We start from the raw sequence: 23,602 nt of genomic DNA on the forward strand, positions 1-23,602 counted from the left end.
AGATAGATAGATATAGATAGATAGATAGATAGATAGATAGATAGATAGATAGATAGATAGATAGATAGATAGATAGATATAGATAGATAGATAGATAGATAGATAGATAGATAGATAGATAGATAGATAGATAGATAGATAGATAGATAGATAGATAGATAGATAGATAGATAGATAGATAGATAGATAGATAGATAGATAGATAGATAGATAGATAGATAGATAGATAGATAGATAGATAGATAGATAGATAGATAGATAGATAGATAGATAGATAGATAGATAGATAGATAGATAGATAGATAGATATAGATAGATAGATAGATAGATAGATAGATAGATAGATAGATAGATAGATAGATAGATAGATAGATAGATAGATAGATAGATAGATAGATAGATAGATAGATAGATAGATAGATAGATAGATAGATAGATAGATAGATAGATAGATAGATAGATAGATAGATAGATATAGATAGATAGATAGATAGATAGATAGATAGATAGATAGATAGATAGATAGATAGATAGATAGATAGATAGATAGATAGATAGATAGATAGATAGATAGATATAGATAGATAGATAGATAGATAGATAGATAGATAGATAGATAGATAGATAGATAGATAGATAGATAGATAGATAGATAGATAGATAGATAGATAGATAGATAGATAGATAGATAGATAGATAGATAGATAGATAGATAGATAGATAGATAGATAGATAGATAGATAGATAGATAGATAGATAGATAGATAGATAGATAGATAGATAGATAGATAGATAGATAGATAGATAGATAGATAGATAGATAGATAGATAGATAGATAGATAGATAGATAGATAGATAGATAGATAGATAGATAGATAGATAGATAGATAGATAGATAGATAGATAGATAGATAGATAGATAGATAGATAGATAGATAGATAGATAGATAGATAGATAGATAGATAGATAGATAGATAGATAGATAGATAGATAGATAGATAGATAGATAGATAGATAGATAGATAGATAGATAGATATAGATAGATAGATAGATAGATAGATAGATAGATATAGATAGATAGATAGATAGATAGATAGATAGATAGATAGATAGATAGATAGATAGATATAGATAGATAGATAGATAGATAGATAGATAGATAGATAGATAGATAGATAGATAGATAGATAGATAGATAGATAGATAGATAGATAGATAGATAGATAGTAGGTAGGTAGGTAGGTAGGTAGGTAGGTAGGTAGGTAGGTAGGTAGGTAGGTAGGTAGGTAGGTAGGTAGGTAGGTAGGTAGGTAGGTAGGTAGGTAGGTAGGTAGGTAGGTAGGTAGGTAGGTAGGTAGGTAGGTAGGTAGGTAGTAGATAGTAGATAGATAGTAGGTAGATAGATAGGTAGATAGATAGATAGATAGATAGATAGATAGATAGATAGATAGATAGATAGATAGATAGATAGATAGATAGATAGATAGATAGATAGATAGATAGATAGATAGATAGATAGATAGATAGATAGATAGATAGATAGATAGATAGATAGATAGATAGATAGATAGATAGATAGATAGATAGATAGATAGATAGATAGATAGATAGATAGATAGATAGATAGATAGATAGATAGATATAGATAGATAGATAGATAGATAGATAGATAGATAGATAGATAGATAGATAGATAGATAGATAGATAGATAGATAGATAGATAGATAGATAGATAGATATAGATAGATAGATAGATAGATATAGATAGATAGATAGATAGATAGATAGATAGATAGATAGATAGATAGATAGATAGATAGAGATAGATAGATAGATAGATATAGATAGATAGATAGATAGATAGATAGATAGATAGATAGATAGATAGATAGATAGATAGATAGATAGATAGATAGATATAGATAGATAGATAGATAGATAGATAGATAGATAGATAGATAGATAGATAGATAGATAGATAGATAGATAGATAGATAGATAGATAGATAGATAGATAGATAGATAGATAGATAGATAGATAGATAGATAGATAGATAGATAGATAGATAGATAGATAGATAGATAGATAGATAGATAGATAGATAGATAGATAGATAGATAGATAGATAGATAGATAGATAGATAGATAGATAGATAGATAGATAGATAGATAGATAGATAGATAGATAGATAGATAGATAGATAGATAGATAGATAGATAGATAGATAGATAGATAGATAGATAGATAGATAGATAGATAGATAGATAGATAGATAGATAGATAGATAGATAGATAGATAGATAGATAGATAGATAGATAGATAGATAGATAGATAGATAGATAGATAGATAGATAGATAGATAGATCCCTTGGGTCCACGCCATTCTTACAACATATTACCCTTTTCTACCACGACCTAGATTTAGTCGCAAGACGCCAATACCATTTACCTAAGAGTGCTCTGTTCATGAGGTTCAAATCAATAATCTCTAACCCGCCTAACTCCTTAGGCTTACATACAGACTGCCAATTTACCAAATGGATTTTTCTCCTCCCATTTGAATCACCCCATAAAAAGTTCGCCATTATTGAATTCAATCTCAAGAGGACACTAGATGGCAACATGAAAACATACAAGTAATAAATTGGTAAGGAACATAAAACCGATTTGATTAACACCACCTCCTTGCAATAGAAAGAGAGGTTGTTTTCCATCCCGACAGCTTCTTATAGAACCTCTGAATCACCGGTTCCCACAACGACACCGAACTTTTCCTCGCTTAAGTGGAAACCCTAAATAATCTAAAAGAAAAACTCCCACTGAGCATCCGATCGACTCAGCCCACTCTTTCAAATCCAACTCTTCCACATTTATGCCAAAAATTCTGCTTTTATACAAATTCAACTACTACCCATACATCAATTCAAACAAAAATAGTACCCTACACACATTTTTTAATTCACCACCCTCTGCACTACATAAAATAATAAGATCGTTAGCAAACTGCAGATGCGACAACATATAGGCATTATTATTTTCACCAATCTTGAAACCCCTAAATAAACCAATATTAACCGCTTTCGACAGCAAAAGACTCAACACTTCCCCTACCAAATTGAATAGCAATGGAGATAATGAGCAACCTTGCAGAAGGCCACGAGAAATCGAAAACTCCTCCGAAGGAGACCCATTCACTAACACAGAGATAGATGCCGAAGAAATACAAGCTTCTATCTAGAAACACCCCCTTTTTCCGATACCTATAAATTCCATTGTTTTCAACAAAAACTTTCAATTTATGGAATCACGGGCTCTTTTTATATCTACTTTAAGAATAATACCCTTCCGACCTTTCTTCCTCTAATAGTCTACTCCTTCATTTGCAATTAACGAACAATCCAAAATTTGCCTTCCTGGAATAAAGGCGAACTGAGAAGGACCAATGAGCGAGTCAAGGCATTCCCTTAACCTTCTTGACATCACCTTAGACGATATCTTATAAAGCCCACCAACCAGCTAATAGGCCTATAATCTTCCACTCCAGCTGGATTTACCTTCTTGGGAATGATTGTTATAAATGAGTGATTAACCCCTTTTTCCCATTATTTCCCCCTGAAAAAAATCTTTAAAGAATCATACAATGCCCTCCTTAAGCTGTGGCCAAAACTTCTTAAAGAATCTCATACTCAATCTATTTGGACCAGGGGCTTTTTTATTATCAGTAGAAACAATAGCTTCCCAAATTTCCTCTTATGAAAACTTCTTCTCCAAACAAGAGCTTTGCTCCACGGACAGCTTAGAGAAGTTTAAATCCATGTGCTCAACCTCCAACGAATTATCCATATTATACGCCTCATTGAAAAACTCTACCACACAATCCTTTAATCTCCCAAGATCCGAAATCCACTCATCTCCAACCTTCAAGGATTTAATAAGATTAATCCTCCCTCTATTCTCCGCGCATTGATGAAAAAATCTGGAATTTTTTACCCTCCAAGAACCATTTTACTCTGGACTTTTGAAACCAAATCTACTCTTTTTTTTCTGTAAAGTTTCCAAAGCTCCTTCCTAGCTTTAGCCACTTCTTCAATTGAACAAGTAGAAGACCCCTGTTGTAAATTTAACTCCATATCATGAATAGACCGAATCAAATCCGAAATTGCCCCAGGCAATTCAAGATGTCTACTCTGCGACTACCTCTCAATAGCTTCTTTCGACCCCTTCAGAACAATGAAAATACCTCTCTTCCTACCACCGCTTTGAAGCTTCTTTAAATCTGCTCCATCATCTCTTTGAATCATTCTTCATCCAGCATATAATTGAAGAACCTAAAAGGCTTAGGTCCCCAATTTATGATCAGAGATCGATCTCGGTAGTAAGCTTTGACTGACATTCGAAAAGACAGATAAAAATCGAGGATCAATCAAAAACCTATCCAACCTAACGAAGGTTGATAACTCCCTATTATCTCTCCAAGTAAAGCTACCCCCAGCCAACAGAAGATCATTAAGTCTTGCTTATTGAATGAAATCACTAAATATTTTCACTGAAAACCCGTTCTGATGACCACCCATTTTCTCATCCTTTGATAGATAAGCATTAAAATCACCCTATCGAAACGATTTTTTTTCTTAAATGTGAAAAAGTGAGATTTTGAAAACCACATCAATTTTTAACTTATCTCTTTCAATTGATTTTTAATTTAAAAACAAATACGATTTAAAAACCTCTCGTTTAGAAAATTTTGAAATTCTCTTTACGTAAAAAAAAATTGTTCAAAGAGTCGCCACCAATCTTTGATTAGGGTGTGATTGGGCACCCAAAAATATTTTGTTATTTTAAATAAAAATTAATTTTAATTAAAACAACAAATTAAGGTATGCGTTACCAAAAAATGAGTTCGGGAGTCGATTACGTGTGGGGAAGGATTAGCACCCCCACAACGCCCTAAATTGGTACCTAATCGATTAATTAACGTTTTTGCAATGAATTTTACAAATTCGAACTTAATTTGATTTTTGATCCCATAAAACAAAAATGTAAATTTAAAACATTCAAGAACACTCAAACGAATTAAATTAAAATTACCAAGTCATTTTAGAAAGATAAAGAATGTTCGATTATTTACAAATATCGAGACCAGATCTTAAAGATATAACAACCTTTTCTCGATATATTTAAATAAACGAACATTTCTTTTTCTTTCATTCCCAAATTTTAGGTGACGAATCAATTTTTTTTGGTTTCACTTTCGGGATACACTTTTATTTTAAAATCATTAAAAGCGGACCTCAAATCAGTTATGACTGCCCACTTAATACAATTTTAAATTAAAAGGGTATTACCCTTAATCCGATTATGTAATATGTCGAGTTATGCAAATGAGGCTAATGCAAATTATGCAAAAATGATGCCATGGAAAACTTAATTAAAGAAGGATATATTACATCTAATTACTAAATAATATATGAAATTATCGTGCAATGCTATATTTAAATGAATAAATATATATATATATATATATATATATATATATATATATATATATATATATATATATATATATATATATATATATATATATGCATACTTTTAAAATATAAATTATATACTATATGCATATTAACACAAATAACTAAATATGACTAAAATAAAGAAAACGAATCATAACATAAAAAAAAAGTTCAGAAATCAAGTAAAATGCTTAACCTAGATACTAAATAATACATAACAGAAATTTACTATTTTAATTATAGAAATAATAATAATTGAGATAAAACAAACATTACACCATTTTAAGTATTGAAATCAAAAAGAAACCCTTGTTATCCTAATGGACTAAAAACAGAATAAAGTATACACATACAAATGACTAAAATTAAATGTGCATGAAACAAAGTAACAAGATTATAAACATGAAAATTTTGACCTAGGACTAAAATGTCAACTAACAAAATTACAGATTAAATATAAAACTAATGTAAAACTCGAAACAACGTAAGGACGAACCAAAATGAAAGACACATGAAATATAAAGACACAAATAGAAGCCTGAATAAATTTAATCTGAGGACCAAATTGCATCAACCCGAAAACACTGTCGTTTTGGCAGTGTTATAAATTTAAAACCTAGGTAAAATAAAACCCTGTCCTCACTTCTCCTTCCCTAGCATCAGCCGCATTCTCTCTCACTCTCAATGTCTCTTCTCTCGTCGACAACCTTAAACGAAACCCACCAGCTACCACTCGTGGCCTCTACCGCCTAATGGCTCCGATGAGGAGCGTAGACGTCACCTAACCTCGTTCTCCCCTCCAAATACCAACCTAAAGCCAAGATATAAGACTAAAATACCTGAAACCCAATCGATTTCATCACCTAATCACCTCCAAAATTGGACACTCATCTAAGAGAACGTCCTACTTAAAGCATAAACCGTGCTGCCCTAAAAAACCACTCGGTATCGCCCTCAAAACCCATACTTCTCGACCCCTATATCATGCAACAACAGTACTCGCAAGGTGAAAATCTTACCCTCGACGACACAACAAGGCTCGGGTTTCAAGCGGTGATAATGGCTCTCCTCTTCAAGTCAGGAAGGTAAGGATTGTTGTTTTGATCTCTGAAATTTTTGGTTGGTGTTAGTTGGTGTAATATGTGTTTTTGGGTTCCACCGATGGTTGTTAGTGATGAGTTCTTTGGTTTCCTTTCTTTTCGCTCTGCTAATGGATAGTTCTGTCTTTCTTACTGATGAGTGTTTACTGTCTATCTCTCGATAAACCTCCCATTCACGAACGGCGCTGCTCTAAGCGCAACCCTACACGGCTGATTACCCCAACGGCCGTAGAAACTACGGCCACCAAGGCCAAAACTAAACCTAACCAAACCTTTTTAAACCTCACGAGGACCAAGCTATAAGTCGGCGACGTTCAGACACCAATCTCCCTTTAAAACGACCAATGGAACCACACCGAACCAAGGCCAACCAGAACTCTCGGTTTCCTTATACTTGGTAAGGACAGAATCAACGAAAAAAAAGGTAACGAACTAAACTTTTTCTTTTCTCATATCTTTTATTTGCTTGAAAATAAGAACACCCATAAAGAAATACTGGAAATCGAAATAAAGATAGAAAATACAAAAAAAAACTGCTTCTTGCTTTCAATTGCTTCTTGGATTTCAATACAATGGTGAATGAAACTCTAATTGCAATGGATGTTTTTTTCGAAGAGTTCCGTTGACGAACGCTTTTGTTTTTAGTTATTGCTTGAATCCTCTGTTGGAATTGTTCTCTGGTTACTGCTGATGATCCTCTTCTCACTTCCCCTTGGTTAGTTTTTGTCCTCTCTATTCTATTCCCCTCCTTCTCTTTTTTGTTCTCCCGTGTGTTGTCTCCTGTTTCTTGTGTTGATTTCCGGTTATTCTCTTCTATCGTTCTCCTTTTTATTTTTCTGTTGCTCTCTCCCTTTTTTTCTCTCTGTGTAATGCCCCCCCCCATGTTCTATAGTTTCCAGTAGTTAATCTCCTTTTACTGATGATGGGTGGTTATTTCCTAAAAAACAAAACTACTAAAAACCAACCCTCAAACTGCTCTCTTCTTGTGCATATATCTACTGCCCGTTGGGCTTGAATGGGGCCTGTAATTGGTTTGCTTCGGGCCTGCTCCGACCTAGACTCGGATAAAAATGAGCATCTAAAGCTGCTTCTCTTTGCTCATTGTTGTGTAACGAGAATAGAGCAAAGATCAAAAGATGATCGAGTTTGTCCGGTCATGAGAACTTCAAAAGATTAAACCATTCCACTGTTACTTCAAGAGAAGTGATACTTGAAAAATCTTCAAATAACGAGTCTGCTCTCTATTCATTCAGGGAGTATAAGACTCAAACAATCTTCAATAAACATGTCTGCTCCCTATTCATTCAGGGAGTATAAGACTCAAATAATCTTTAACAAATGTGTCTGCTCCCTATTCATTCAGGGAGTATAAGACTCGAATAATCTTAAACAAACGGGTCCGCTCCCTATTCCTTCAGAGAGTATAAGACTCGATCTTCAATAAACGTGTCCGCTCCCTATTCCTTCAGAGAGTATAGGACTCAAACAATCTTCAACAAATGTGTCCGCTCCCTATTCGTTCAGGGAGTATAGAACTCGAACAATCTTCATAAAACGTGTTCGCTCTCTATTCCTTCAGAGAGTATAGAACTCGATCTTCATAAAACGGGTTCGTTCTCTATTCCTTCAGAGAGTATAGAACTTGAACAATCTTCATAAAACGGGTCCGCTCTCTATTCCTTCAGAGAGTATAGAACTCGAACAATCTTCATAAAACGGGTCCGCTCCCTATTCATTCAGGGAGTATAGAACTCGAACAATCTTCATCAAACGTATTTGCTTCACTATTCTTTCCTGAAGGCTTATATATGATTTGCTTCACCACTCTTCCGTGAAGGCTTAAGTTTGAATTGCTTCACAACTCTTTCATGAAGGCTTAAGTTTGACTTGTTTCGAAGGCCAAATGAAAACTTGTTTGGAAGCCATTGGATATGTGAATCTGCTTTGACTCAATTTTTGTATGAACATCATTCTTGTCAAAATTTTAAGACCAGTTATCTTCATCTCGATGCTTCAATATCTTCAATCTTCAACTATCATTGGGAAACCTGCAAATATTTAAGTCATCATGCAATTATGAATGCAATGATCCTTTTCATGTCTAAAATGTATGCAATTATGCAATTCAATGTGTGTCCATCTTCGAATGAACTCTATCTCCTTTGATCTCAATGGAACTCGGTTTCGTCTTGGGCACAGAACGTCTGACCAATTCACCCCAATTGACAATCTCAATACCATATCATTCGGTTTAACAGGACCTTGACTTCTTTGTTTTCTGAAAACCCACCGGTACCCATAACCAACTTCTTGATTAATGACAATCTCCTTGGGTCATCTTTTACTGGCTGTGATTTTCTATGAATTTCAAGATTTTAGTTTCCTGTAGCCACACACGCTTACATGTATAAACCATTGTCAGCTTCAGAATACCTGTATTTTCCAAAACCTTTTGCACAATAATACAAAATGATCTCATGTACTTCAAGTTAAGCTATATGTTTTAACCTTTCAAAAATAAGATGTTTACAAGAGGGAAACGAACAATAAAAGACATCTCTTTATTTATATAAATATAGAGAACTTTTGGCAACTAAATGGCAAACTTTTAACTGGAAAAAGCAAAAGAACAAAAGAGTAGGCGTCTTCAAATATCAATAATGCAAATGCTTTTGAACTGGCACACCGTTAGAATGTCTCGAGCGTAGCTTCTGTCAAAAAGATCTTCAAAATTGTGATGCTTAAGAGTATGAAGCTACTTCTAAACTCCCAAATCTCTATCATTGGATGCCCTAAACCAGTATTGAATCTCATGTGCATTCAATTTCTCTTGTTTATTTCAATCGAGACTCACTAATCTTTAGTCTCATCCCTGATCACCAACTATCATTGTTACTATCCATATCAGGAGCTCTTTCCACTTCCAAAATTGATTCAGAACCTCCACCATGCACGAATTCTGAATTTCAAATTCAACTCAAGTCGCCCTTTTCGGGTTTTCATCTTGAACTCTCCTTTTATTTTTTCTTTTTTTTTTCATTTTTCTCTTTTTGTTTTTCTCTTTCATTCTTTTTTCTTTTCGTTTTTTCCATCATTTTCATTTTTTCTCATTTTTTTCTTTTTCTTCTTCTCATTTTTATTATTATTTTTCATTTTTTTTCTTTTTTCTCTTTTATTTCTTCTTCAAGCGAATATCTCTTAATAACCGCATAATTCACTGGATAGGTAATTTTGATCCGTCCATTTCAGTTAGGACTAGAGCTCCTCCAGAAAAGGCTTTCTTGACAACATAAGGTCCTTCCCAATTGGCATCCATTTTCCTCGGAAATCCTTCTGAACAGGCAAAATCCTTTTAAGCACCAAATCTCCCTCATGGAATTCTCGAAGGCGAACTTTCTTACCATGTGCCCGTATCATACGTTTTTGGTACATCTGACCATGACAAATAGCTTTCAATCTCTTTTCTTCAATCAGATTCAATCCCATATACCAGAGAAAATGGAGTTGCCCCAATAGGTAAGACAGCTTCCATCCCATATACCAGAGAAAATGGAGTTGCCCCAGTTGACGTTCGTATAGAAGTTCGATAGGCAAACAGAGCAAATGAAAACTTCTCATGCCAATCTTTATAGGTCTCAGTCATTTCTCTATGAGCCTTTTGATGTTCTTATTAGCCGCCTCTACTGCCCCATTCATCTTTGGGCGATAAGTGGTGGAATTATGATGCTTTATTTTGAATTGTTTACAGACCGAGTCCATCATCTTATTATTTAAATTCAACGCATTATCGGAGATAATCCTCTCGGGCAAACCATATCTACAAATGATCTCCTTCTTCAAAAATTTGCATATTGTAGATTGGGTAACATTTGCGTAAAAAACTGCTTCTACCCACTTGGTGAAATAATCTATGGTACCAGAATGAAGCGATGACCATTTGAAGCTTTCATTATCGGAGATAATCCTCTCGGGCAAACCATATCTACAAATGATCTCCTTCTTCAAAAATTTGCATATTGTAGATTGGGTAACATTTGCGTAAAAAACTGCTTCTACCCACTTGGTGAAATAATCTATGGCTACCAGAATGAAGCGATGACCATTTGAAGCTTTGGGCGAAATTTATCCAATAACATCCATGCCCCACATTGAGAATGGCCACGGAGCTGTCATTACATGCAACGGATGAGGAGGAGTATGTATCCTATCTCCATAAATCTGACATTTGTGACATTTTCGGGCATAATTGATACAGTCTGTTTCCATAGTTGACCAATAATACCCAAATCTCATAATTTGCCTGGCCATAGCATGCACATTAGCATGTGTACCACATATTCCCTCATGCACTTCTTCAAGAATCAACTTGGCTTCTTTCGTGTCAACACACCTTAATAAGACCTGATCCAGAATTTTCGTGTATAGAGTCTCACCATCAAGCATATACCCTGATGCTATTCTTCTAATGGTTCTCTTATCATTTTTAGTGTCCTGTTCTGGATAACTCTGATACCTTATATATTGCAAGATATCATAATACCAGGGGTGTCCATCTTCTTCTTCTTCAATATTAAAACAATGGACTGGATACTCATAAGCCTTCATTTCAATGGGCATCATATTTGAATGCTCGTTCATCTTAAATGCTGCTGCCAGTGTGGCTAAGGCATCTGCCATTTGATTCTCTTCTCTGGGGAGGTAATTGAAAGTTACTTCTTCAAATTCTTTAACAAGTTCCATAACCAACTTACGGTATTCTACAAGCTTAGGATCTTTTGTCTCCCATTCTCCCCTGAGTTGGTATATTACCAAAGCTGAATCCCCATACACTTTAAGCATTTTTACTTTGCGTTCAACAGCAGCTCTAAGACCCAGAACACAAGCTTCATACTCGGCCATATTGTTTGTACAATCAAAATTAAGTCGACTAGTGAAAGGATAATGCTCTCCCTCTGGTGAGACCAAAATCGCCCCGATTCCATGTCCCAAGGCATTTGAAGCACCATCGAAGTTCAACTTCCAATATTTACTAGTGGATGCAACTGCTTCTTCTACCGAAATAGCCATTAAATCTTCATCTGGGAAATCAAAGCTCAACGACACATATTCTTCCGAAGCTCTGCTTGCAATGAATTCCGCTATAGCACTTCCTTTAATTACCGTCTGGTTTACATACTGGATGTCAAACTCGGACAATAAGATCTGCCAACGAGCTAATCTTCCAGATAATGCAGGCACACCCATTAAATATTTCAAGGGATCAAGCTTGGATATAAGCCAAGTAGTATGATACAACATGTATTGTCTAAGCCTTCGGGTAGCCCATACTAAAGCGCAACACAACTTTTCAATGGGTGAGTATTTTATCTCACATTCAGTGAACTTCTTGCTGAGATAATAGATAGCCATTTCTTTCTTCTCAGTTTGGTCACGTTGCCCCAGCACACACCCCATTGAATTTTCATAAACTGACAAATAAAGAATCAAGGGTTTGCCTGAGATGGGTGGCGCTAAGATTGGAGTGCTCGAAAAATATCTTTTCACTGCTTCAAAAGCTCTTTGACAATCCTCACTCCATTCCCCTGAGTTATTCTTGTGAAGAAGGAGGAATATGGGATCACACTTTTCCGTCAGCTGTGAAATAAACCGAGCTATATAGTTTAATCTCCCCAAAAATCCTCTGACTTCTTTTTGTGTTCGTGGGGCTGGCAAGTCTTGAATAACCTTTACTTTATCTGGGTATATTTCAATTCCTTTTTGGCTTACTATGAATCCCAACAACTTCCCAGTTGTCACCCCAAAAGTACATTTATTTGGGTTGAGTTTTAGTTGGCATCTTCTTAGTCTTTTAAAGAGTTTTCTCAAATTCCCAATATGTTCTTCCTCTGTCTTAGCTTTGACAATCATATCATCGACATAAACTTCTATCTCTTTATGCATCATGTCATGAAATAACGTCACCATGGCCCTTTGATATGTTGCCCCGGCGTTCTTCAATCCAAACGGCATTACTTTATAACAAAACGTTCCCCACATGGTAACGAACGTTGTTTTTTCCATATCTTCAGGGTTCATCTTAATTTGATTGTAGCCAGAGAAACCATCCATAAAAGAGAACAAAGAATTTCCAGCAGTATTATCCACTAGCGTGTCTATATGTGGCAAAGGAAAATTATCTTTTGGACTAGCTCGGTTGAGATCTCTGTAGTCGACACACATTCGAACTTTCACATCATTCTTCGGTACTGGGAAAATATTCGCCACCCATTCAGGATATTTAGCCACTTTAAGAAACCCGGCATCAAATTGTTTTTTCACTTCCTCTTTAATCTTGAGCAGCATCTCGGGTCTCATTCTTCTCAGTTTTTGTTGTACCGGTTTATATTCAGGCTTTATTGGCAATTTGTGAACAACCAACTCTGTATCTAAACCCGACATATCTTCATATGACCAAGCAAACACATCTTTGTATTCTTGAAGCAATTCTATCAAATCATGTCGACCTCCAACTAACATAGTGGTACCAATCTTTACTTCTCTCTTATCCTCATCTGTCCCCAAATTCAAAATCTCAGTAGGCTCTTTATGAGGCAGAATCTGCTTATCTTCATTCTCCACCATTTTCAGTAATTCAGAAGGTAGTTCACATCCTTCATCATTATCACAATCTTCGATTTCCCCTTGACATATAGGCTTCTCGAAATCTCCGGGTCAGAGTCATTGGCATTCATATTATTGATATCTGAGCTCCTGAAAAATAATGAAAGAGAAGATATATACATATATACATATGGGAGGATCTTTTCCCATATAAATAAATAGAAAGAAATAAATACATACATATATACAACAAAGAATGAATGAATGAAATGCATGGGAGAATGTTTGCCATTTGGAGCTAACAGAATGCATATTTTATTGAAAGCAAGAAAAAACAAACAGCTTAACCCTTTACATAAAATCACCTATTGCCCCAGGGTATGAACAACAGGGAGAAAGTTCCAGTGCATTACTCTGTAAAAGATTTGTAAACTACAGGCAGTTCTTCCGCGGTCCAATTGTTCAACACGAAACCCGGCGGTGCAGGATAAATGCCCATAACTCTCATTTCCTCAAATTCATCATCAATTATAATGTTAATGCCTAAATCTCCCAAGGCATCCTCAACTATCACCTCAGTGTTCCTTGAATTCCCTTGAAACATATGTCCCCCAGATATGAAAAAGCTGCTCAACGGCGGTAAGATCATGGGTTCCCAGCTAAGGTCTTCACCAGCCAATCTGGCCTTTCTCATTTCCTGACCCTTCTTAATTCCTCTCAGCTTATCCCTCAGAGTTGGCTGATACCCCAAACCAAATTGATCTCTTTTAGTAACAGGGCATATTGGATTCACCGGTCCTTGCAACTGTCGACCTAACCCCTTTCCAACTTTCGCTCCTCTTCTAAGAGTCAATTTGAGCCCCATCTTGGTACAGTCTAACAATCGAGGCTTTGGTATCTTCCTGCCTTCGGCCACAAATGTAGCATTGACAAACTCCAACGATCTGAAATAACACTCGACAGCTTGCTCATCAACTTCAATATACGGAGCAGTAGTAGAAACAGAAGCAATAATGTCCTCTTCAGCATGAATACATACCAACCTTCCATCAATCACAAATTTCAGTCTCTGGTGCAATGTGGACGGAACTGCACCGGCCTGATAAATCCAAGGCCTTCCCAACAAACAACTGTACGTAGGCATAATGTCCATTACGAGAAATTCCACTTCATAAGTTGCTGGAACAATATTCAGAGGAACATCAATCTTGCCCCAACACTTCTCTTTTAGTCCCATCGAAAGCTCGAACCACACTTTGACAGGTTCTCATAAGTGTACTATCTAATGGAAGCTTCTTTAGAGTCACTAAGGGCATCACATTCAAAGCTGAACCATTATCAACCAAGACCCGGGACAACATATGCCCTTTACATTTAACTGTAATGTGCAAAGCCTTCTGACTACCCATCATCCCAGAAGGGATTTCATCCTCAGAAAAAGATAAAAAATTATCAGCTTGTATATTGGAAACTAACTGGTCCAACTTTTCAATGGACAACTCTTTCGAAATAAAAGTCTGGTTCAAAACCTTTAACAGAGCATTCCTATGGGTCTCTGAACTCAAAAGTAATGATAAAACAGAAATACGGGCAGGCAACTTGTGTAACTGTTCCACAACACTGTATTCACTATGCTTTAGAAACTTCAAAAATTCTATTGCTTCACTCTCGGTTACTGGTTCATTGATAACATGCTTATCTTCTTCTATCCGCACATCAACCTTTTTCCCCTTATCAACTGCAACCTTCTTCTCAGACTCATTAGGTGGATTAAGAGAATAACACCTATCGCTCCTAGTAAAGCGTCCCACCTCATCTATTTCCTCATTCTCTTTTGTTGCATCCCCCATCTGGCAATCATATCTCCAAGGCACTTGTTTATTATTCCGATATGGGAATGGATATGGAGGTGTAATAACCACTTTCGGGGCTACCTTCTCAGCAACTCGATTTTTGGGAGTAATAATTAGGGGACAACTGGCATTGTATACCCCTTTAGACGATCCTTCTGAAGCGCAAACTTCCGCTTCCTCTTCTTCAGCAATCTCTCTAAAGAACTCAATTTCTTTACTGTCCATCATGTCTTGTACCAAAGATAGGAAATCAGGATATTGCTGAATACTGTGTCCTTCACTGTTATGATACTGACATACCTCTCCACTGTTAAACTGTTCACCCGTCAAATTGGGCTTCAACAATCTACCTTGACCATCTGGCACCACACCCAACTCATGGGTGATACCACCTCACTAACATTCATTACAATTTTCTTTCCATTTCAATCATTTCTCCTGCTGTAACCACATCAGCAAAACTTCGATAAGGATTACCGATAAGATGCGAGAAAAAAGGAGCCTTTAAGGTGTTGAAAAAAAGCATATTTGTTTCCTCCTCTTCCAATGGCGGGTGGACTTGCACTGCTACATCTCTCCATCTTTGAGCATATTGTCTAAAACTCTCGTTAGACTTCTTTTCCATTCCTTGCAACATCATCCTGTTGGGCCTAACATCTTTCACATGTTTGTATTGCTCAAGAAAGGACTTAGCCAAGTCTTTCCACGATTTAATATTAGCTCTACTCAACTGGTTATACCATCGGATTGCCGAGCCAGTTAAGCTTTCCTGAAAGCAGTGTATCAACAATTGATCATCCCCTATGTATCTGGTCATCTTTCTACAAAACATCGTGATATGCACAGAGGGACACCTAGTACCATCAAACTTCTCAAAGTCAGGAACTTTAAACTTTGGAGGCAAGACCAGATCAGGAACTAGACTTAACTCCTTTGCGTCAAATCCATAGACACTGGTATCTTCCTTCATGGCTCTGACCTCTCTTTCTAACTGCTTCCATTTCTCATCCAACAGATTGTTTTGGTCCTTCTTGGCTTCTTCATCAAGGTCCGGAACTTGATGATATTGATGTTCTTCCTGATACGAACTAGATCCAGGCTGTACGTTAACAGAAGCACCGACTGGATTAATGTGTACCTTCCCGACATGAACAGGGGTCACTTGAACATTCTGAGATTGTTCTGGGGTTAACCCTGGATGATGAAGTGGGTCTTCAGTTACACCTTCTGGCATAGGGCTTTTCCCATGTTATGGATTTCTTCCTTCCAACATACTCGCAAACTTGGCAAACATCTCCTTTTGGGCATTAATCATATCTTCTTGCATTTTCTTGATATTATCTTATAACTCCAACTGAGCCTTCTCAATTTGGGCAAGTTTGTCCTCCATATTCTTCCTGGTTCTGTAGATATAATTGGGATTTTCCAGTATTACTCTGTCACAGAGTCATTTTGTTATCACTGATATTTATTAATGAATATGAAACATATGATATGAATGAATAAAATGCGATGCAAAAATTTAAATGTATTAAAAATGCATATGCAAAATGCAGGGTGTTGATCCTGGAATGACTCCTTAGAACAACTCTTTATATTAGAACGATGTTCAATTACAAAGTTGAAACATATCACAAATAAATCTGCACCATCTCTCCTATTTCTTGTACATGTGCTAGCAACTCTACAATCTTCTGATTTTCTTCAGCCTCTGGATCCAGTTCTTCAGTTACATCAGCAGCTTCCTCAGATAGAATGACCAAATATTAAGCTATTCCCCGCGCGTGTCCTAGGTAACAAGCAATAAGATCTTCTCTTTGCTTAACTCTCGCCTGAGCTCGCTCCCATTGAAAACGCCACTGTATATCCCCCTCATAAGGAACTATCGATAGCTCACTTGCTTGCCTCTGAAAATCTTGAACCATGGCTTCAAGCTCACTCACTTGTTTTTTCAGACTTTCAACCTCCCCTTGGCTCGAGCTACCTTCCTTGTTTTGGTATCGTCGTAATGCAGTCTCTAAACTTGAAATTTTCTCTTTCAACTTCTCATTCTGGGCTTGACTCTTTTGTAACCGCTGCTCTAAAGAATCCTTTTCTTTCGATAAAATCTTCACTTGGTGCCTGTTTTGTTTGAGCTCTTCTTGACTCTCTCCGACTACTCTTTTGAGGCTCGCCACCTCTTGCCTCAATTCGACAGACTTACTCGAGCTAGAACCTGCCTGAGCTTTTACCATTCGCTGATAAGTTGACCGAAGATCGTCAAATTCTAGCCGAAGTTGCTTCTCTACTTTTTCAATTTGATCTGCTCTACTCTTCTGAATGTCAATCTCCAATCCCTTTTGATACACTTCATCTTATAGCTTCTGTAAAGTCATTCTCCATTGTCTCCGTTCTGCTTCGAAATCGCGCTTGGCTAACTCTAATGGAGATGGCACCACTCTCAGCTGTTCCTCCACCGGCTGAATATTTTCAGGATTCACTATCGGGATGTTGTCGTTTACTCGACTGCTTCTCCACTGCTCGTACTCTTGAGATAACTCGAGATCATAGGTGAACAAATTCACGCGACGAGTTTGCTTCCAGGCCTCAGCAACCCCTTTAACTTTACCCTTATACTGATCTCCTTTGAATGCAAAATCCGATCCTACCAAGTCCCACGTGGCTGGGATGAACTGCCTCGATCCATACTGTCTGGAAACTAGTAGCGGTGCATACCCAACATAACCCCATATACCTGGCAAAGGAACCCAATCTCGCTCTCCACATCGGTAAAGTATATCCGAAGAGGTATTCCACGAAGCTCGCCACAAAATATCTCCATCTCTAATATCCTTGAAGATGACCATCCATTTTTCTTCGGTGAAGCCCCCAGGCCATTATTTAGAAAGAAAATCTTTCAAAGGCGAAAACCCCTCTAGAAACACTCGTCCTGGTGCTCTTTCAACATGTTTAAAATGACTCAGAATCCACACTAGTAGCAAAGGCGCACATCCTATAAAGCGTCCTTCTCCCTCGCACCTACAAGAACTCAAAGATCAGAATGTCTCAGCTAAAATGGCTGGAACAGGATCCACGTGCTTGTCTAATCTTTCAAACAGGTCAACGACTGATACGTCTACATATCCTAGCACCTTTGGAAAAATAACGAGCCCATAAATCCCTAAAGCAAACAAGTCAAGCTTCTTTCTCTTATCAGGATGATGATCGATTACTTCTTTCAAAGCAGCCCAAGAGATATACTCACTGTCTCCTTTCTTCTTAATGTTTCTGATTACCCAATTTTCACTCATTTCGGTCATCAATAGTAATTTCTTCTTAAATGAAGGAGTGACTGGCAGCTTGGTATATACTTTATCCATCTGTGACCTCGAACAACGGACCAAAGCTTGATATTCATCTATTGTTGGTATTAGATCCACTCTACCAAATGTGAAACAGCTGTAAGCCGGATTCCAGAATTGTGTCAACGCTCTAAACAGATTTCGGTCAATAAGAACATCCAGAAGATAAGGAATATCGCCGTACAACTGATAAAACATCTCCTTATCGACTACTGTCCATCTTCCCCATATCTCCTTTAGCTCACTTAGATCATTCTAACGCACGTTGATGTGAGTATAACCAAATAACTCCGACACGTATCCAGGCATCACGTTGTCCCCATTGGTCAGTTGGGACTGTTCTATATGGACATCGATCCCAAATCAACACCATGTAATGGATAGTGCAATGCAAAACAGAAAAGAAACAAGACAAAGACAACAAAAGATCGGTTAGTAAACATAAAGAAATTAAATCGGGATAATAATTTGTTCAAGAATCCTACCCACATGCTGGCTACCCAATCATGCTTTATCAGATCCTACCCAACATGATATCTACCCCCATGCTTTGTTATTCACAAAAATAACCGCATGATATCTAATTCGCATGCTTGTTCAAAAAATAAACCTAACCGCATGATATCTAGTTCGCATGCTCATTCAAAAAAACGAAAATAAATGACTCAACAAAGCTTTTCCTTGTGTACCCTCCTCACGGGATTCTTAAGGTTCGGGTTTGGCTCAACCTAAGTTCAGGCTCTACGTTCACTATATACCTGGTTAGGTTCTAAAGTAATAGGTTCTCGAATTATCCTTGCCGGTGCCCCATTGGGCTACCGAACCCTCAATCCTGGCCCATCACAGGCTTTAGGAGATCGAGTTCAATTTCGAGGGAACACACCTCCTTATGTCCATGCGGAGGTGATTACCATCACGAGGACCATAAGGCGTGAGCTCCAGGAGCGATCCACTATCCCATGCGGAGGTGAAAACCACACGAGGGCATAGTCTCTCACTCCTACTTAATTAGGACGGAGCGGGGTTTTAGCTCATGTCATGAAAATGCAACTGTGCAGTGTGTGAGGAAAAGCGAAAAAAACACAATAAAAACACTCAAAAATTTCCTAAATTCACACAATTAATCTGAAATCATTAGCAAACAAATTAGTACAACTATTTAATTGTTAATCGAATTAAATTAAAGAAATCAAAATACAAACGAAACTTATTAAAAACCGAACAATGGATCAAAAATCAAATTAAAACGAATATGTAATTTTCAATTGCAAAGACAATTAATTAATCGACTATCGGCTTGACTCTCTAAAAAAAGTCCCCAGCAGAGTCGCCAAGCTGTCGAAACGATTTTTTTCTTAAATGTGAAAAAGTGAGATTTTGAAAACCACATCAATTTTTAACTTATCTCTTTCAATTGATTTTTAATTTAAAAATAAATACGATTTAAAAACCTCTCGTTTCGAAAATTTTGAAATTCTCTTTACGTAAAAAAAAAATATTCAAAGAGTCGCCACCAATCTTTGATTAGGGTGTGATTGGGCACCCAAAAATATTTTGTTATTTTAAATAAAAATTAATTTTAATTAAAACAACAAATTAAGGTCTGCGTTACCAAAAAATGAGTTCGGGAGTCGATTACGTGTGGGGAAGGATTAGCACCCCCACAACGCCCTAAATTGGTACCTAATCGATTAATTAACGTTTTTGCAATGAATTTTACAAATTCGAACTTAATTTGATTTTTGATCCCATAAAACAAAAATGTAAATTTAAAACATTCAAGAACACTCAAACGAATTAAATTAAAATTACCAAGTCATTTTAGAAAGATAAAGAATGTTCGATTATTTACAAATATCGATACCAGATCTTAAAGATATAACAACCTTTTCTCGATATATTTAAATAAACGAACATTTCTTTTTCTTTCATTCCCAAATTTTAGGTGACGAATCAATTTTTTTGGTTTCACTTTCGAGATACACTTTTATTTTAAAATCATTAAAAGCGGACCTCAAATCAGTTATGACTGCCCACTTAATACAATTTTAAATTAAAAGGGTATTACCCTTAATCCGATTATGTAATATGTCGAGTTATGCAAATGAGGCTAATGCAAATTATGCAAAAATGATGCCATGGAAAACTTAATTAAAGAAGGATATATTACATCTAATTACTAAATAATATATGAAATTATCGTGCAATGCTATATTTAAATGAATAAATAATATATATATATGCATACTTTTAAAATATAAATTATATACTATATGCATATTAACACAAATAACTAAATATGACTAAAATAAAGAAAACGAATCATAACATAAAAAAAAAGTTCAGAAATCAAGTAAAATGCTTAACCTAGATACTAAATAATACATAACAGAAATTTACTATTTTAATTATAGAAATAATAATAATTGAGATAAAACAAACATTAAACCATTTTAAGTATTGAAATCAAAAAGAAACCCTTGTTATCCTAATGGACTAAAAACATAATAAAGTCTACACATACAAATGACTAAAATTAAATGTGCATGAAACAAAGTAACAAGATTATAAACATGAAAATTTTGACCTAGGACTAAAATGTCAACTAACAAAAGTACAGATTAAATATAAAACTAATGTAAAACTCGAAACAACGTAAGGACGAACCAAAATGAAAGACACATGAAATATAAAGACACAAATAGAAGCCTGAATAAATTTAATCTGAGGACCAAATTGCATCAACCCAAAAACACTGTCGTTTTGGTAGCGTTATAAATTTAAAACCTAGATAAAATAAAACCCTGTCCTCACTTCTCCTTCCCTAGCATCAGCCGCATTCTCTCTCACTCTCAATGTCTCTTCTCTCATCGACAACCTTAAACGAAACCCACCAGCTACCACTCGTGGCCTCTACCGCCTAATGGCTCCGATGAGGAGCGTAGACGCCACCTAACCTCGTTCTCCCCTCCAAATACCAACCTAAAGCCAAGATCTAAGACTAAAATACCTGAAACCCAATCGATTTCATCACCTAATCACCTCCAAAACTGGACACTCATCTAAGAGAACGTCCTACTCAAAGCATAAACCGTGCTGCCCTAAAAAACCACTCGGTATCGCCCTCAAAACCCATACTTCTCGACCCCTATATCATGCAACAACAGTACTCGCAAGGTGAAAATCTTACCCTCGACGACACAACAAGGCTCGGGTTTCAAGCGGTGATAATGGCTCTCCTCTTCAAGTCAGGAAGGTAAGGATTGTTGTTTTGATCTCTGAAATTTTTGGTTGGTGTTAGTTGGTGTAATCTGTGTTTTTGGGTTCCACCGATGGTTGTTAGTGATGAGTTCTTTGGTTTCCTTTCTTTTCGCTCTGCTAATGGATAGTTCTATTTTTCTTGCTGATGAGTGTTTACTGTCTATCTCTCAATAAACCTCCCCTTCACGAACGGCGCTGCTCCAAGCGCAACCCTACACGGCTCACTACCCTAACGGCCGTAGAAACTACGGCCACCAAGGCCAAAATTAAACCTAACCAAACCTTTTTAAACCTCACAAGGACCAAGCTATAAGTCGGCGACGTTCAGACACCAATCTCCCTCTAAAACGACCAATGGAACCACACCGAACCAAGGCCAACCAGAACTCTCGGTTTCCTTATACTTGGTAAGGACAGAATCAACGAAAAAAAAAGGTAACGAACTAAACTTTTTCTTTTCTCATATCTTTCATTTGCTTGAAAATAAGAACACCCATAAAGAAATACTGGAAATCGAAATAAAGATAGAAAATACCAAAAAAAACTGCTCCTTGCTTTCAATTGCTTCTTGGATTTCAATACAATGGTGAATGAAACTCTAATTGCAATGGATGTTTTTTCGAAGAGTTCCGTTGACGAACGTTTTTGTTTTTAGTTATTGCTTGAATCCTCTGTTGGAATTGTTCTCTGGTTACTGCTGATGATCCTCTTCTCACTTCCCCTTGGTTAGTTTTTGTCCTCTCTATTCTATTCCCCTCATTCTCTTTTTTGTTCTCCCGTGTGTTGTCTCCTGTTTCTTGTGTTGATTTCCGGTTCTTCTCTTCTATCGTTCTCCTTTTTATTTTTCTGTTGCTATCTCCCTTTTTTTTTCTCTGTGTAATGCCCCCCCATGCTCTATAGTTTCCAGTAGTTAATCTCCTTTTACTGATGATGAGTGGTTATTTCCTAAAAACCAAAACTACTAAAAACCAACCCTCAAACTGCTCTCTTCTTGTGCATATATCTGCTGTCCGTTGGGCTTGAATGGGGCATGTAATTGGTTTGCTTCGGGCCTGCTCCGACCTAGACTCGGATAAAAATGAGCATCTACACACCCCCAAACAAATCGGACAATCTACTTACACCAAGAAAGAAAGAAGATCATTGAAAAACTCCTCCTTTTCTGCATCAACCGACGGCCCATAAACATTAATGAAACAAAACTGTCCCGAATAACCCTGAATATTTCCAATAGTAGCCACATACCTACTGTCCAAAGATTGAGAGTGCACATTAAATACCACCTCATCCTATATAGAAATAAGCCCTCTCGCTGCCCCAACTGCTGGAGACCAGGCACACCCCCGCAACATATTACCTCCAAGTCTTCTCATAAGTCCTGGATTCATCGAATCCAATTTCGATTCCTGAATAAAAAGAAATGACGGTTTTTTCTCCAAAATCAAATTCCTCACCCCTTCCTTGTAGTGGATGCATTCTACTAATTAATTTCTAATTACTTTGCAGGTTCTATGTGGTTTGCTTCTTAGATGAAAGCTTTGAGTGATGATTGTGAACGATTTATGTCTTTCCTTCCAGGGCATATATATTCAAGCAAGCAAAGTCCTTTTTTAATATATTAATTCCTAACCGGCTTAAAAATTGTTTATACAACTTCTTAAGGAGAATCTGATTTTCTATGGTATATGATATTCTTCTCTTGTTAATGGTTCAGCTATGAATTCTTTAAATTCACATTTGTTTGTCAGTGTTCTATGCAATGCCTTTTATTTGTAGGATTTCAAAATGTCTGCTGAAGGGATTAGAAGATGGTATAACCCCCCATGGTACTCGGAAAAGATACCTTCAACTCCATATGATCCTAAAGTCCTACGAGAGGCTTTTGAGAAGGCATGCTTTAAACCTTCTGCTTCCCTTCTTGTTTATT

General features: G+C 36.5%; 1 pseudogene; it reads left to right on the forward strand.

Moving 5' to 3' along the window:
* Positions 1-23,602, forward strand: part of LOC120173338 — a 52,299-nt pseudogene that overhangs the window by 25,305 nt on the left and 3,392 nt on the right.

Source organism: Hibiscus syriacus, unplaced genomic scaffold (assembly GCF_006381635.1).
Source record: "Hibiscus syriacus cultivar Baekdansim isolate YM2019G1 unplaced genomic scaffold, ASM638163v2 tig00111947_pilon, whole genome shotgun sequence".
Lineage (NCBI taxonomy): Eukaryota > Viridiplantae > Streptophyta > Magnoliopsida > Malvales > Malvaceae > Hibiscus > Hibiscus syriacus.